This window comes from Lagenorhynchus albirostris, chromosome 5, assembly GCF_949774975.1.
Source record: "Lagenorhynchus albirostris chromosome 5, mLagAlb1.1, whole genome shotgun sequence".
In the NCBI taxonomy this organism is placed as follows: Eukaryota; Metazoa; Chordata; class Mammalia; order Artiodactyla; family Delphinidae; genus Lagenorhynchus; species Lagenorhynchus albirostris.
In genome coordinates, this window is record NC_083099.1 from 24,363,610 (window position 1) to 24,377,430 (window position 13,821).

Below are 13,821 nucleotides of genomic sequence, written 5' to 3' on the forward strand. Positions count from 1 at the left end.
TTATTTCATTCATTTTCCACATTGTTCTTTCTCATCATGAAACCACAAAATAAAGGAGAAATATCTTTTAGATAATGTGGAAAAATAACTTTGAATATCTTTCTACTGGAATTGAGCATCTCCTCAAAAATCAGTGGCTAATTTTTTCTTCCATTAGTTTAGATGTTAATCTTCTATTTTTAATATGTCTGGCCTTTTTTTTAGTAACACAGTTTACTAGATCTTTTGTCAGATTTGACCTAAATCAGAAACATGACCACATTTGCTTTTGTGGTTGTAGAAAGCGCTGATTATCAGAATCAATTGAGCAAAAAATTGTCCTTTCAAGTTTATTTTTCATACGTATGCTAATAATTGAAGTTAAAAAAATTTCTATGCTAATATTTCTCAGCATGTTTTATTTCCTCACTATGGGTCTATCAGATAATTTTAGGAGATCTGTAGCTATCTTATCAAGGAGAATCTTCCTGTACAATCCTTCCTAAAGTGGTACTAAATGCTTTTATACTATAGACTTACTGATTTTTAAATTTTTTTATATCCAACCATGACATGGTTTCTCAACCTCAGCATCATTGACATTTGAGGACAGATAATTCTTTGTTTTTGGGTGCTATGTATTATAGGATGTTTACCAGATCCCTGACCTTTACCCACTAGCATCCATCTACTTAATGATGGCAAAATGTCTCAAAACATTGCTAAATGTCCCCTGAGAGACAAAATCACCCCCACAGTTGAGAACCAGTGATATAGACTGTTGGAAGAAAATTGAAGACTCAGTGAATGTAGAGTGTCTATCGTACTCCTTTTCTCTCTGCTTCATTTTTACCTTAGGAAATAGTTGTTAGCAAAAAGAAGTAGTAGTATCTTAAAATAAATAGCGTTTCTGCTTTGCTGGTTAATGAGGTGGGGAAAAAATGTCATGCTGTAATTGTCTTCTGCTGTTTTTATCCACCTACCCTCACCCCCATGTCTGCATTCTCTGTGGTCTTAATGAATTTATGACTTCAGTATGGGATTAATGTAGTCTCCAGATCATCTTTGATTTGATCTGCCTTTTTGTTTCCTTTTCATCTCTGAACAAAGGAGATGATTACTCTTTTATCTGCCTCTGGGCAAGCCTCCACCAAACTAGAAGTTCCCTGAAAGCAGAAAACATGTCTGCTTCCACAGAACTTAACTCTGTGCCTTCATATTTGTGGGATGAATTTGTACTTTGTGTTTGTAAGTGCAACTTTTTTTGCATATACATTTTGTCCTTGATGTTACATGTGTTTCTTGATAGGGAAATTTATATCATGTTTCTCAATTAAAATTAAAAGCCCAAAACACACCCTGGATCTATCTGGTCCCAGAGTCCTCATCTTGCATACTCAAATCCAGGTCATCTGGTTCAAACCAGCCTAAAGGGGTAACTCCAGAGAAGTCAGATAGGCCGTCAAGAATCACATTGTTTTTTAAAGTTTGGGATCCTCATAGCTGTAAGTATTTTGGCACCAGCATCTACTGTGAGTCACTGGTTATTTTGTCACCATATTCCCATGGGACCTTTGCCCCTAGAAGGATGCAAGAATGATCATGGGAATGGGAATGATAGAGGCAGGAACCTGCAGAATCGGATGTTTCGGAAATTCTCTGTTATTCTATTTCCATTGTCTTTCCCCCCACTTTACATTACATTTGGTTTATTAAAATAAAATGGATGTGTCTGTATAGATACCTATGTTGTGTAGAAAATAAATGATAAGGTTTCCAATTTAAATGAGCCGTATCTTTACAAGAAACCGCCAAACTGTTTTGCAGAATAGCTGCACCATTTTACATTCCCACCAGCAATGTATGAGGGATCCACTTTCTCCACGTTGTCACCAGCATTTGATGTTGTCACTGTTTTTCATGTTCGTCCACTGTGATAAGTGTGTGGCTTTCTCATTGTGGATTGAATTTGCATTTCCCTAATTAATAATGATGTTGAACATCTTTTCATGTGCTCTTTTGCGATCTGTTTATCCTCTAGTGAAATGTCTGTCCATATCTTTTGTCCATTTGCTAATTGGGTTGTTTGCTAAAGGAGCCATATCCTTAAAGGAATATCCTTTTTAAAAACTTAAAAAAAAAATCAGTCCAGTGACTTAAGAAGTCATTAAGTAGCATTTTCAAATCCTTCTGGGCAAAATGTATATAGCATTTGAATATGACTTTGTAATGTACTGAGCAGAAGAGCTCTTGTATTTCTTACATACTTATTATGTAGTGTGGTACTAACACTGTATAATAGCAAAAAAGTTTCAAAGACACCTTTACTTAGAATGTTAAGTAAAGTGTACAAATACATGTTTTGTACATAGATATCATAATCCTAAAAATATTTTTTATTTAAAATAAGCTGATTTGTGTAAATATTTCAGAATGATTTTGTGGAAAATTAATTCAAAATTTTCCTATTTGTGCAAGACAGTTAATATAGATTCCAACTTGTATGCATCAGTAAATTTATAATTTTATTTCTCTCATGTTCTTTATGAATTTCATAGTTTTATTAAATGGTCATTGAGAACATCATAAATCATTGTTAAAATCTATAGATAAAATCAAGGATGCAGAATAGAAGGAATCTTTTTCATGTGTATGGGAATTTTCCCGTTACCTTTTGTCTACTTTAACTTTTGGATTTATTTTTAAATTTTACCTGGAAGTTCTTATTTAATACCATTTCTTGTTTTGGTTTCTGCGCATTAAGAATGTCACAGAGAAATAAGCATATGTTAACTTCGGTTGTGACTCAAGATAAATTTGGGCTTGTGTTTCCCTTTTAACTGGAAGAAGAAAAAAACGAGGCTTAATATGGTTAGAGAAGAAAGGTTTTCTGTAACCCTGCCTCTTTAGATCCTGTTTAGGCTTATTCTATAGTCTGCATTCTTGCACAGAGGAAATTACTAGAGATGAGAGTTAATTCTTTGTAGTGGAAAAAAGATGGTACAATCTATTGTGAAAATATACTGTATATTTAAATGTTTAGAAAAATTTTAAATAACTGGAAGAAACATGCTTTCAAATGCTAATGTGACGGAATTAACCTAGCAGCTGTTAAAATCCATTATGAAAATTATCATTAAAACTATTTGGGAAATTATAACGAAACAGTGAGTGATCTGTACATATTGTGTATTAAAGCCATTTTTTTTTAGTGTTTCTCTCTTCGTTGCTTCACATCCGCACACATAAATAGCGACATCCCGATGGTGATGGCAGAGGATTCAGTCGGACAATCTGGATTCCATTCCCTGACCGAAGGGGAGCCCATGGTTCATTCTGTAGTAGGGATTTTGAAGGATAATAAACATTCAATTATTTGAAGAAAGAAAGGGGTATGGTTTTGATGTTATTGTTGTTCAAAGTCATATGAGTCTAATGAGGAGGACAGGAAGGGGCAGGTATGTGGAGCTGAATTTTCTGAAATGTATGTGACTATAAATTGTATTAAATATTATAAAATTATTTTTAGGGAATTCGCTGGCGGGCCAGTGGTTAGGACTCCGTGCTTTCATGCCAAGGGCCCGGGTTCGATCCCTGATCGGGGAACTAAGATCCCGCAAGCCGTGCAGCGCGGCCAAAAATATACATATATATATCTGTGTGTATATATGTATATATATATGTGTTATATATATATATAAAGAATCTGGCTATGTAAAAGAAATTGTAGGAAAAAAATAAATGAGGGTGATAGGGACTGATAGTGGATTCTTTGCTATTTAGAAACAACCCACTAGGATGTGGAGATTGTAAGGCAAATACCTTAGATTTACTAAATTACCTCTCCCTCTTCCCCACCACTTGGGCAAGGTTATTAGCCACCAGATCCCAGGGAATTCTCATATTCTTTAACCCAGCTCACAGGGTTGTCCTGTCTCTCCCAGAAGGTCCTGTCTCTGTCAGCATCCCAGTTTCATCACCAAACTCTGTCAAGAACTGAGAAGAGTGTGAAGTTTTTCTGTACTTGGAAGCTAACAAGTTAGCCTCCCACAGCTCCATGGATACTGGCAGCAGATATGAGACTCCTGGGTCAGAGACTAAAGACTTTATTCCTCATGACATCGCAAACATCATAATCTTCATATTTGCATTGGTTTCCTTTGCCTCTTAACTCCTGTGTGGACTGTCTGGGTTGATGCTGTGCACACAGTGGGTTTGCAGTACAGCTGAGCAATCTCGAGCTTAGGAAACTTGAGTCTTTTGTAATGGGCTGCAAGCAAGTGTGCCCGATGCTTGCTCCAGAGGAGATAATTTTTATTATACTGGACAGGAAACAAAACTGCCCTCTATTCTGGAGGGAGACGCTATCTCTATTTTATAACAGAGGCCTCAGTACCTCTGCTTACCAGACAAGCAGAAACAAGAAAGCCGTGTAGAATTGCCTGCCAACCATAAATTCATTATCTTGATTGTGGGAATAGTTTCATGGTATATACATATGTCAAAACTCATCAAGTTACTCACTTTATGCATAGTTTATTGAGTGTCAGTTTCACCTTAATACAACAGGAGGGAACAAGTCTTGCTACTCAGATATGTTGTTGGGACCAGTAGCCTCCGTGTCACCAGAGTGCTTTTCAGAAGAGCAGAACTTCAGGCTTCATTCCAGGTGTACTGAAACAGAATCTGTGTTTTAATAAGATCCACCAGTATTTAGTTTTTTTTAAATTGAAATATAGTTGATTTCCAATATTTAGCTTTTTGGCTTTCTATTTTGAAATAATTTTAGACTTAAAGAGAAGTTGTAAAAGTAGTACATAGAGTTCGTTCCCCCAGCTTCTCCTAATTAACATGTCACTTACATAACCATAATATAACTACTCAACATGGGAAATTCACATTAATACAGTAGTATAAACTAATCCACAGGCCTTACTTGAATTTGTCAGTTTCCCAACTCTTGTCCTTTTTCTGGTCCAGAATTCAATCCAGGATCCCACGTTGCATTTAATTTTCATGTCTTCTTACTCTCCTCCATTCTGTGATAGTTCCCTAGTCTGTCTTTCTTTCATGACCTTAACATTTTTTAAGAAGATTGGCAGTTATTTTATAGAATGTCCCTCAATTTGGGTTGGCCTGATATTTTCTTGCGATTAGGTTAAAGTTCTGAATTTTTGTTAGAATCCTGCAGAAGTGATGTCCGTGGCCTTAGTGCAGTCTATCAGGAAGACATCAATATGTCTTATTATTGTTGTTAACCTTGATCCTTTGATTAAAGGGGTGTCTGCCAGGTTTTTCCATCGTAGAAGTACTATTTTCCCCTTTGTAGTTAAGTATCTTGTGAGGAAATACTTTTTTTTTAAAATTTTTGTTGGAGTATAGTTGCTTTACAATGTTGTATTAGTTTATGCTGTACAGCAAAGTGAATCATTTATACATATAAATATATCCACTCTTTTTTAGGTTCTATTCCCATATAGGTCATTGCAGAGTACTGAATAGAGTTCCCTGTGCTATACAGTAGGTTCTCATTAGTTATCTATTTTATATACAGTGGTGTATATGTATCAGTCCCAATCTTCCAATTCATCCCACACAGGAGATACTCTTAGACCATGTAAATATCCTGTTTCCCATCACACTTTCACTCACTAGTTTTTAGTATCCCCGGATGCTTCCTGTCTGCAACAATCATTTCTGTAATATTTGCCTAATAATGGTGATTTTCTATTTCCATTATGTCTTTACATTTATTCATGGAATTCTACTGTAAGGAAGAGTTGTTGCCTGTCCTCCATTTATTATCCAATTATCTATATCAGTATTGGTCATCTCTTGCCCCACTTCACATCCTCTTAGCCCACTTTTTGATTCCAGTTGTAGCAACCAGGTGTAACCTGACAGCATCTTACTGTACCATATCTCTGGTTTTATGAGCTGGGATTTCTCTGCCTCCCAGCTTGGAATACTCATTTGAACTCATTCTGTCATTTTTCACCCATGGTCAAGCCTGGAATGCTAGAGAGTTGACACCATATGGGTAATGTTTAAACAATGGGGCCAGGAGCCCGTGTGTAAATGTGCTCCTCTCTATTAGTTAGCAGATGTAATAGTTTGCGTCTGCTAATCCCAACCTCCCCCTCCATCCCTCCCCCATCCCCCTTCCCCTTGGCAAAAGCAAGTCTGTTCTCTATGTCTGTGAATCTGTTTCTGTTTCGTAGATAAGTTCCTTTGTGTCATATTTTAGATTCCACATATAATTGATGTCATATGATATTTGTCTTTCTCTCTGACGTCCTTCACTTAGTACGATAATCTCTAGGTCCATCCATGTTGCTCCAAATGGCATTATTTCATTCTTTTTTATGGCTGAGTGATATTCCATTATGTTATATATGTACCACATCTTCTTTATCCATTCTTCTGTCAATGGACATTTAGGTTGTTTCCATGTCTTGGCTATTGTAAATAAGTGCTGCTATGAACATAGGGGTGCATGTATCTTCTTGAATTATAGTTTTGTCTGGATATATGCCCAAGAGTGGGACTGCTAGATCATATTATCATTATTTCTTATACCTCACATAATTTATATTTTTAGGATAAATAAGATATTTATCTTAAAATAATTTTAGGTTTGATATTAAGAAAAGTTTACTTCTATTAATGGTGGCTGTGTAATCTCTCCACTGCCTGAACAAAGTCATTCCAGAAATGAACTCAGGAGAAAGCTGTGTCCCTCACTGAGGAAATTCCAAGGCTTTGATTCCACTCTGCAGTTTAATGTGACTAAACTGCACATGATACAACTGTCTCTGGAAGACAAGGCCTTGCTGTAACAGATTTTTCACTTAAGTGTTATTTCTTTTGTCCGTCACTGGATGGATTGGGTGTGAAATCAGGATGCTTTTTAGAAAGTCATCTGCAGGATTTGCCTGGTGGTGCAGTGGTTAAGAATTCGCCTCCCAATGCAGGGGACACAGGTTCGAGCCCTGGTCCGAGGAGACCCCACATTCCGCGGAGCAGCTAAGCCCGCGTGCCACAACTACCGAAGCCTGCATGCCTAGAGCCCGTGCTCCACAACAAGAGAAGCCACTGCAATGAGAAGCCCGCGCACCACAGCGAAGAGTAGCCCCTGCTCCTCACAACTAGAGAAAGCCCGCGTGCAGCAATGAAGACCCAATGCAGCCAAAAATAAATAAATAAAATAAATAAATAATAAATTTATTTTTAAAAAAGTCATCTGCAACTACAAAAGTGTAGACAACTATGGATTTTGGGGAATGGTAAAAAGGTGTCACTGAGGTCCTTGTCAGTCAAACTGTGGTGTTTGCTGAAGCAGCAGCATCACCAGTTGGGAGTTCATTGGAAATGCAGACTCTACCCCCACTCTGAGGTGGGGTACCTCAGACCTGCTGATCTAGAGTCTGCATTTTAATAAGATCTCTAAGTGATTCCTGGGTACATTAAAGTTTGAGAGACGTCGGTCCAGGAGCACTATAGCTAGGCCTCTAGAAACAGCATCCAGCTTCAGGAGAGGGGCAGCACAGGGAAATTCCTCAGGTTTAATTTTAGCAGATCTGTCTCTTTCATGGCCGTCTGTTTGTTGCCCCGCATATACAAGTAGAGACTTTATTTATGCTCGTCTCCTCTTTCCAACGTGCTAGGCTGTGGCACACTCATCCATTCAATAAAAACTTACTGAGCTTCCCTCAAGCACCGAGGATAATGTAGTGAATAGAATGGCATAGATCCGAATCGCAGGGAGCTTACAGTCTAACAGGATACAGGTACTAAATGAGTAATCAGAAGTTTGATGAACGTTAGAAAGACAAACAATTTTATGGGCCAAGAGCTGGAGACGGGGAGTCAGAGGAAGCTTTTCTGGAGAGAGTGTTGTTTCAGCTTAGATGAGAAGGCATGTGTAGATGAGGTGTGGATGAACTGGGGGATTGTTCAAAGCACAAGGAACACCCATGAACAAAGCTCTTTGGACATTTATGTGTGTATTTCCAATGCCTAGCACTGTTGGTGGCATACAATAAGCGCTTAGTAAGTGTTTGCCAAATCAGTAAGTGTTCTGTCGTGTTTCAAACATCTACTCTCTTGCTTTGGAGATAGTGGAAGCTTTATTTTCCTTTTCAAAGGAAATCAGATCTTTTAATGGGGAAATGAGAAGGAAGAGAGAAAGCTGACTGTTGTGCAAATTGCTAAATTGGAACTGTGAGTGGGAATGAAAAATTGATTTACATGAATTTTCCTCCCTGAAGCAACTTGACAATTTATTCTGTTCTGGGGAATTTTCAGTTTTTGGCTTGAAAACCAAGCTGTTCCTTATTCTGAATTTCTTGGCCTGCCGTGAAACTAGCATTTTGTGTCTTTTACAGCATACCCTGATTAGGTCATGGAAATTCACAGCTAGATCAAACCAGTATATGGAAAATTTGAAACTTGCACTGCCCATTTTACTTCAAGGAGTTGGAAGGTGTTATGAAACATTGACTTTTAAATAATTCTTTTCAAAAGCACTATTATCAAATGATCATAATAATCACCATTATTTATTGAACACTTACTATATGTATTACATAGCAAAATCCTCATATTAACTCTACGAGTCATATGAAAATTGCCAAATATTAACAATTTCATGTGGTTTAACTTAATATTATCTTCCGACTCTCACCTTAAAAATTTACAAAGAGGTTAGAGAATCCCTGATTGCCATAGCCTTACTCCAAAATTTAGCACTGAGTTGTCTTCATAGATAAAGAGATTCCGAGGTACAGTTCCTTAATAACATCCACTGCTTCTCCCTCCCCCATTAGCCCAAGCACAGCTCTGCATCTACTTCTACTTGGACAGTTTACACTTTGACCTGAGGTGATTAACAATCCATCTCTCCTGATAGACTGAGCTCCTTGAGGATGGAGGTTCCGTCTGTTTTCCTCATTTTTGTATCTTTGTGCTTACGATGTTTGAAAAGTATTTAAGTTGAAACCACACAATTTCTGTGGAAACTAAATAAATCTTATTGATTTGTTATTGCAAAATGCAAGGTAATGACTCCATTGGGGCTTTTGCATTTTAGAATGAGTCCAAGGAGACTGCATTCAGCATTCTTGACCACCTAGGACTTTATCTACGTACAATTATGCAGAAATTATCTCTCCACTCCACCCCAGAGAAAGGTCCAAAGGTGCTTTCTCACCTCCCCCAGTTCCTTTAGGCATTTATTTAAATGGCGCCTTTCCTGCTGCCTTCACTGAGCACTCTATTTAAGTCAAGCCATCCCTCAAACACCTTTTCTGCTACATATTTTCCCCAAAGCATGTCCCAGCATGTAACATAGCTTATATTTTGCTTATTTCTTTTGCATATTGTCCTTCCCACCCCACTAAAATGTAAGCTCACACATGGTTTTCAGATAGGCACAAAATGTATTAATATTGAACTAAATGGACAGGTATGTGGGGGGTGGGAGCTGCGATTTTCTCTTCAGCTTCCACGTGACATGGTGACCTGGCCCGGTTTGGATCTTACTTGCCTGTGTACTGAAGAAGCCACATGCCCAGCGGTCTCTAACCCCTGTCTGAATAATTTACCGCACACTCGTCCCCACACGTGGCCTCAATCACTCGTCCCCATGCCCCTCCATGCTGCTGCCCCGGAGGTGACCCATCAAGTGACTGGGGACGGAGTTGTGCTTGGGAACTAGGGATGACCTAGTTCCTCCTTTTCTAAGAGAGATGGGGGTTTTCCTGCTTGGGCCCGGGGGGATGGGGGTGGATGGAAAAGTCGAGATTCCCACCCAAGCCGGGGGAAGGGGCGGGGAAGGGTGTGTCTATAAATTTTAGGCCTCAGGCCTGTAGCCTGCCCCGGAGGCGGCTGGGGAGCCGCGTTGGCGAGATCCCTGCGGGGGACCCACTGAGAACCTCCAGTGGACAACCCAGGGACCCGGCACAGTGCCTGACGCCCCGCTGCTACACCTCGCGGCCCCCTCCTCTCTTTGGGAAGCCTCGGGGCGGGGTTTGTTTACTCCTCGCACGCACCGCAGGCCTGGCCAATCCGTGGGAAGAGGTGCCGTACGACATTCATCCCGAGGGCCAATCGGCGCTCACCGTGCTGCTCCGCCGCCAAAGCTCGCGCGGGGGAAGCGGGGCAGTGGCTTGGCCGGGCGAGGGCGGACGAAGCTGCCAGCGGTCTCGGCTGCAGCCGCCGCCGCTGCTCGGTACGCGGGCGCGCCCTGACCCTTCCTCTTTGGGCAGGCTCAGGGGCGCGCGCGTGGTCGGCGTCCCGGGGCCTCGAACTCCAGGGCCTCGACTGGGCAGGCCGCGGATCGCCAGCCTGCCCGGCGTGCAAGTCGGCCGGGACCCGGCCGCCGCCAGCCGCGGGCGCCACTGGAGCGGCGGCGCCCGAAGACGTGCCCCAGGCTCGAAGAACAGCCCTGGGCGGTCGCCTCGTTTTCTGCAGCCAAGCGGCGGTAAGGTTCAGGGTGCGGGCGCGGGCTCCGTGCCGAGGGCCTCTGGACCCGGCCCGGCGTGTTCCTGGGCAGTTCCCCTCCCTGCGCCTCCGGGTCCCCTTGTCACCCCGAGTCCCATCTGTTTATTCCCACGCATTCTTCCAGGCCTGGCCGAGTAACCCTTGAATGTCTGGGGAAGAGAGTCGGAAACCGGAGACCGCCCCTCCCCCCCGGTCCCCCCCCCCCCAGCCACACACAGACACACAGAGCAAATTGGGGGAGGCACCGTCCCTGAGTCACGCCTCGTGGAAGAGAGGAAGGGCTGCTTTCTACTTTCTCGGTATCTTCAGGGGAGAAGCATGGCTTCTGTGTCTGGTTTTCCATCTCTACCAGGTGTATTTCAGAGTTCTAAAGCCTCGTGCGCTTGGAAGAGCCTCGTAGCCTCTATAAGGGAACTTTTCTCTCAAGTAGAGGGTCACTTTTGGAGCCCAGACTCCTTTGAGAAATTCCGGAGAGCCAAGGTCTCTCTCCACAGAAAAGGGTAAAGATTTTTATAGGCTCTTGCAGGGAGACAGTGCAACTAAAGGGATGAGTGCTCCGTCTCTGGTACCAGTCTCTGTTACCTGGCGTTGTGTGGTCTCAGTTTCTTCATCTGTAAAATAGTATCCACCTATTGAGGGTGTTGCCAGGAGGAAATGGACTAATCGGTGTCACCATTTGGAACAAAGCTCACCTCCTATTAATTGCCCTGCCCTGCTTGAGTTAGGCATTTAACTGACCCCCGTGAATGACGGTTTAGAAAACTTCCCCGTATTGTTTCTCTTTTTCCGTTGAAATGGTTAACAGGCTCATCCCTTTCCGTATTCACTGCTGAAGCTCCCTTTGAGGCTTTGAATACTTTTCCTCATTCTGGCTCTGAGGGCTCAGACTCCCTGTCCCACTTCTTTGCTCTCTTTTTAGTAAGTCAGTAGCTCATTCCCTTCCTTCCCCTTTCTCCCCCAAATCTTAGTGTTGTGTTTTTTCATTTGATTTCTATAGCCTAATTTTTTTCTGGGCCACTTTTCTTTTCTCTTAATGGCTTGAAATCATCTTCACCTAATAAGTATAGTTGAGGTTATTCATCTGTCCTCTGTACGGTGTAATCATGACCCTACCTCTGTACAAAATTATACAGAAAATAATTTAGTTGATCTGATATTGCATGTTGCTTTTCCATTTCATTGGTTGGCCTATAATTTAGCTAAAGCTTTATCACTATCCTGTTACTGTAATAAATCTTTAATGGCAGTGTCCATTCTCAAGTAGCACCCGGAGAAAAATCAACTGCCTAGACCCCGGATTCTGTCACACTTCTGTGCTGGCTCTTGATGCATTTGTTATTTATTAGAACATCTTGTGCCTGGAACTAGAGTCTAGTCTCATGGCAGACATGGTGTCTGTAGCCCTGTTCTGGCAGGTACAGTTGCAGTTTCAGCAATGTGGTGCTTATATTTAATAAAGGCCCGAGACTCATTAAACTCTTATTTTGGAGTTCTCTTTATGTCTAGTTGTTTAATCAAGAGGGAAAACAGAAGTTTCAAGCGTTTAATACTTCACGTTACCATTTTGTGATCACGTACTTTTCCCCCCAACTCTTGGAAATGTGTCCTCCGGCTGGCACCTTCAGGTTTTTCCCTTGCACCCCAAATTCTTTACTGTGAGCTATGTCCCCTCAATACAACTTGAAACTGGGTGCACAGATATGTTTATCCTTAATGTGGAAAGCATTTGTGGATGGAAATTATACATTAAAACAACCTGAAGGATTCAAAGATTGCTTTTTGTAATTAGGAATTGAAATGTGAATATACATTTGCTTTTTTTTTTAGCATTGTAGAAAGACAGGCTTTGTTTTCTTGCTGTTGATATTTTATGTTTTTTATGATTTATTTTTTATGATATTTTATGATATTTTATGCATAATGCATGAGTCGTATATTTACATTGCACTTCACCATTTTTATTTATTTATTTTTAACATCTTTATTGGAGTATAATTGCTTTACAATGGTGTGTTAGTTTCTGCTTTATAACAAAGTGAATCAGTTATACATATACATATGTTCCCATATCTCTTCCCTCTTGTGTTTCCCTCCCTCTCACCCCTCTAGGTGGTCACAAAGAGCTGATCTCCCTGTGCTATGTGGCTGCTTCCCACTAGCCATCTGTTTTACGTTTGGTAGTGTATATATGTCCATGCCACTCTTTCACTTTGTCCCAGCTTACCCTTTCCTCTCCCCATATCCTCAAGTCCATTCTCTAGTAGGTCTGTGTCTTTATTCCTGTCTTGCCCCTAGGTTCTTTATGATCTTTTTTTTTTTCTTAAATTCCATATATATGTGTTAGCATACGGTATTTCTTTTTCTCATTCTGACTTCACTCTGTATGACAGACTCTAGGTCCATCCACCTCGCTACAAATAACTCAATTTTGTTTCTTTTTATGGCTGAGTAATATTCCATTGTATATATGTGCCACATCATCTTTATCCATTCATCTGATGATGGACACTTAGGTTGCTTCCATGTCCTGGCTATTGTAAATAGAGCTGCAGTGAACATTTTGGTACATGACTCTTTGAATTTTGGTTTTCTCAGGGTATTTGCCCAGTAGTGGGATTGCTGGGTTGTATGGTAGTTCTATTTTTAGTTTTATAAGGAACCTCCATACTGTTCTCCATAGTGGCTGTATCAATTTACAGTCCCACCAACAGTGCAAGAGTGTTCCCTTTTCTCCACACCCTCTCCAGCATTTATTGTTTCTAGATTTTTTGATGTTGGCCATTCTGACCGGTGTGAGATGATATCTCACTGTAGTTTTGATTTGCATTTCTCTAATGATTAATGATGTTGAGCATTCTTTCGTGTGTTTGCTGGCAATCTGTATATCTTCTTTGGAGAAATGTCTATTTAGGTCTTCTGCCCATTTTTGGATTGGGTTGTTCGTTTTTTTGATATTGAGCTGCATGAGCTGCTTGTAAATTTTGGAGATTAATCCTTTGTCAGTTGCTTCGTTTGCAAATATTTTCTCCCATTCTGAGGGTTGTCTTTTGGTCTTGTTTATGGTTTCCTTTGCTGTGCAAAAGCTTTTAAGTTTCATTAGATCCCATTTGTTTATTTTTGGTTTTATTTCCATTTCTCTAGGAGGTGGGTCAAAAAGGATCTTGCTGTGATTTATGTCATAGGGTGTTCTGCCTATGTCTTCCTGTAAGAGTTTGATAGTGTCTGGCCTTACATTTAGGTCTTTAATCCATTTTGAGTTTATTTTTGTGTATGGTGTTAGGGAGTGTTCTAATTTCATTCTTTTACATGTACCTGTCCAGTTTTCCCAGCACCACTTAT

General features: G+C 40.6%; 1 protein-coding gene across 2 annotated transcripts in view; it reads left to right on the plus strand.

Annotated features, from left to right (window-relative positions):
- The first annotated feature begins 10,127 nt into the window (after nucleotides 1-10,127).
- TFDP2 (transcription factor Dp-2) overlaps nucleotides 10,128-13,821 on the plus strand; it is a 164,961-nt gene continuing 161,267 nt past the window's right edge. The window contains exon 1 of one of the 2 annotated variants that reach the window (XM_060149709.1): nucleotides 10,128-10,462. The gene's annotated coding sequence lies outside the window, so the exon portion shown is untranslated. The remainder of the gene's footprint in view (nucleotides 10,463-13,821) is intronic. The other variant, XM_060149707.1, reaches the window with a different exon arrangement.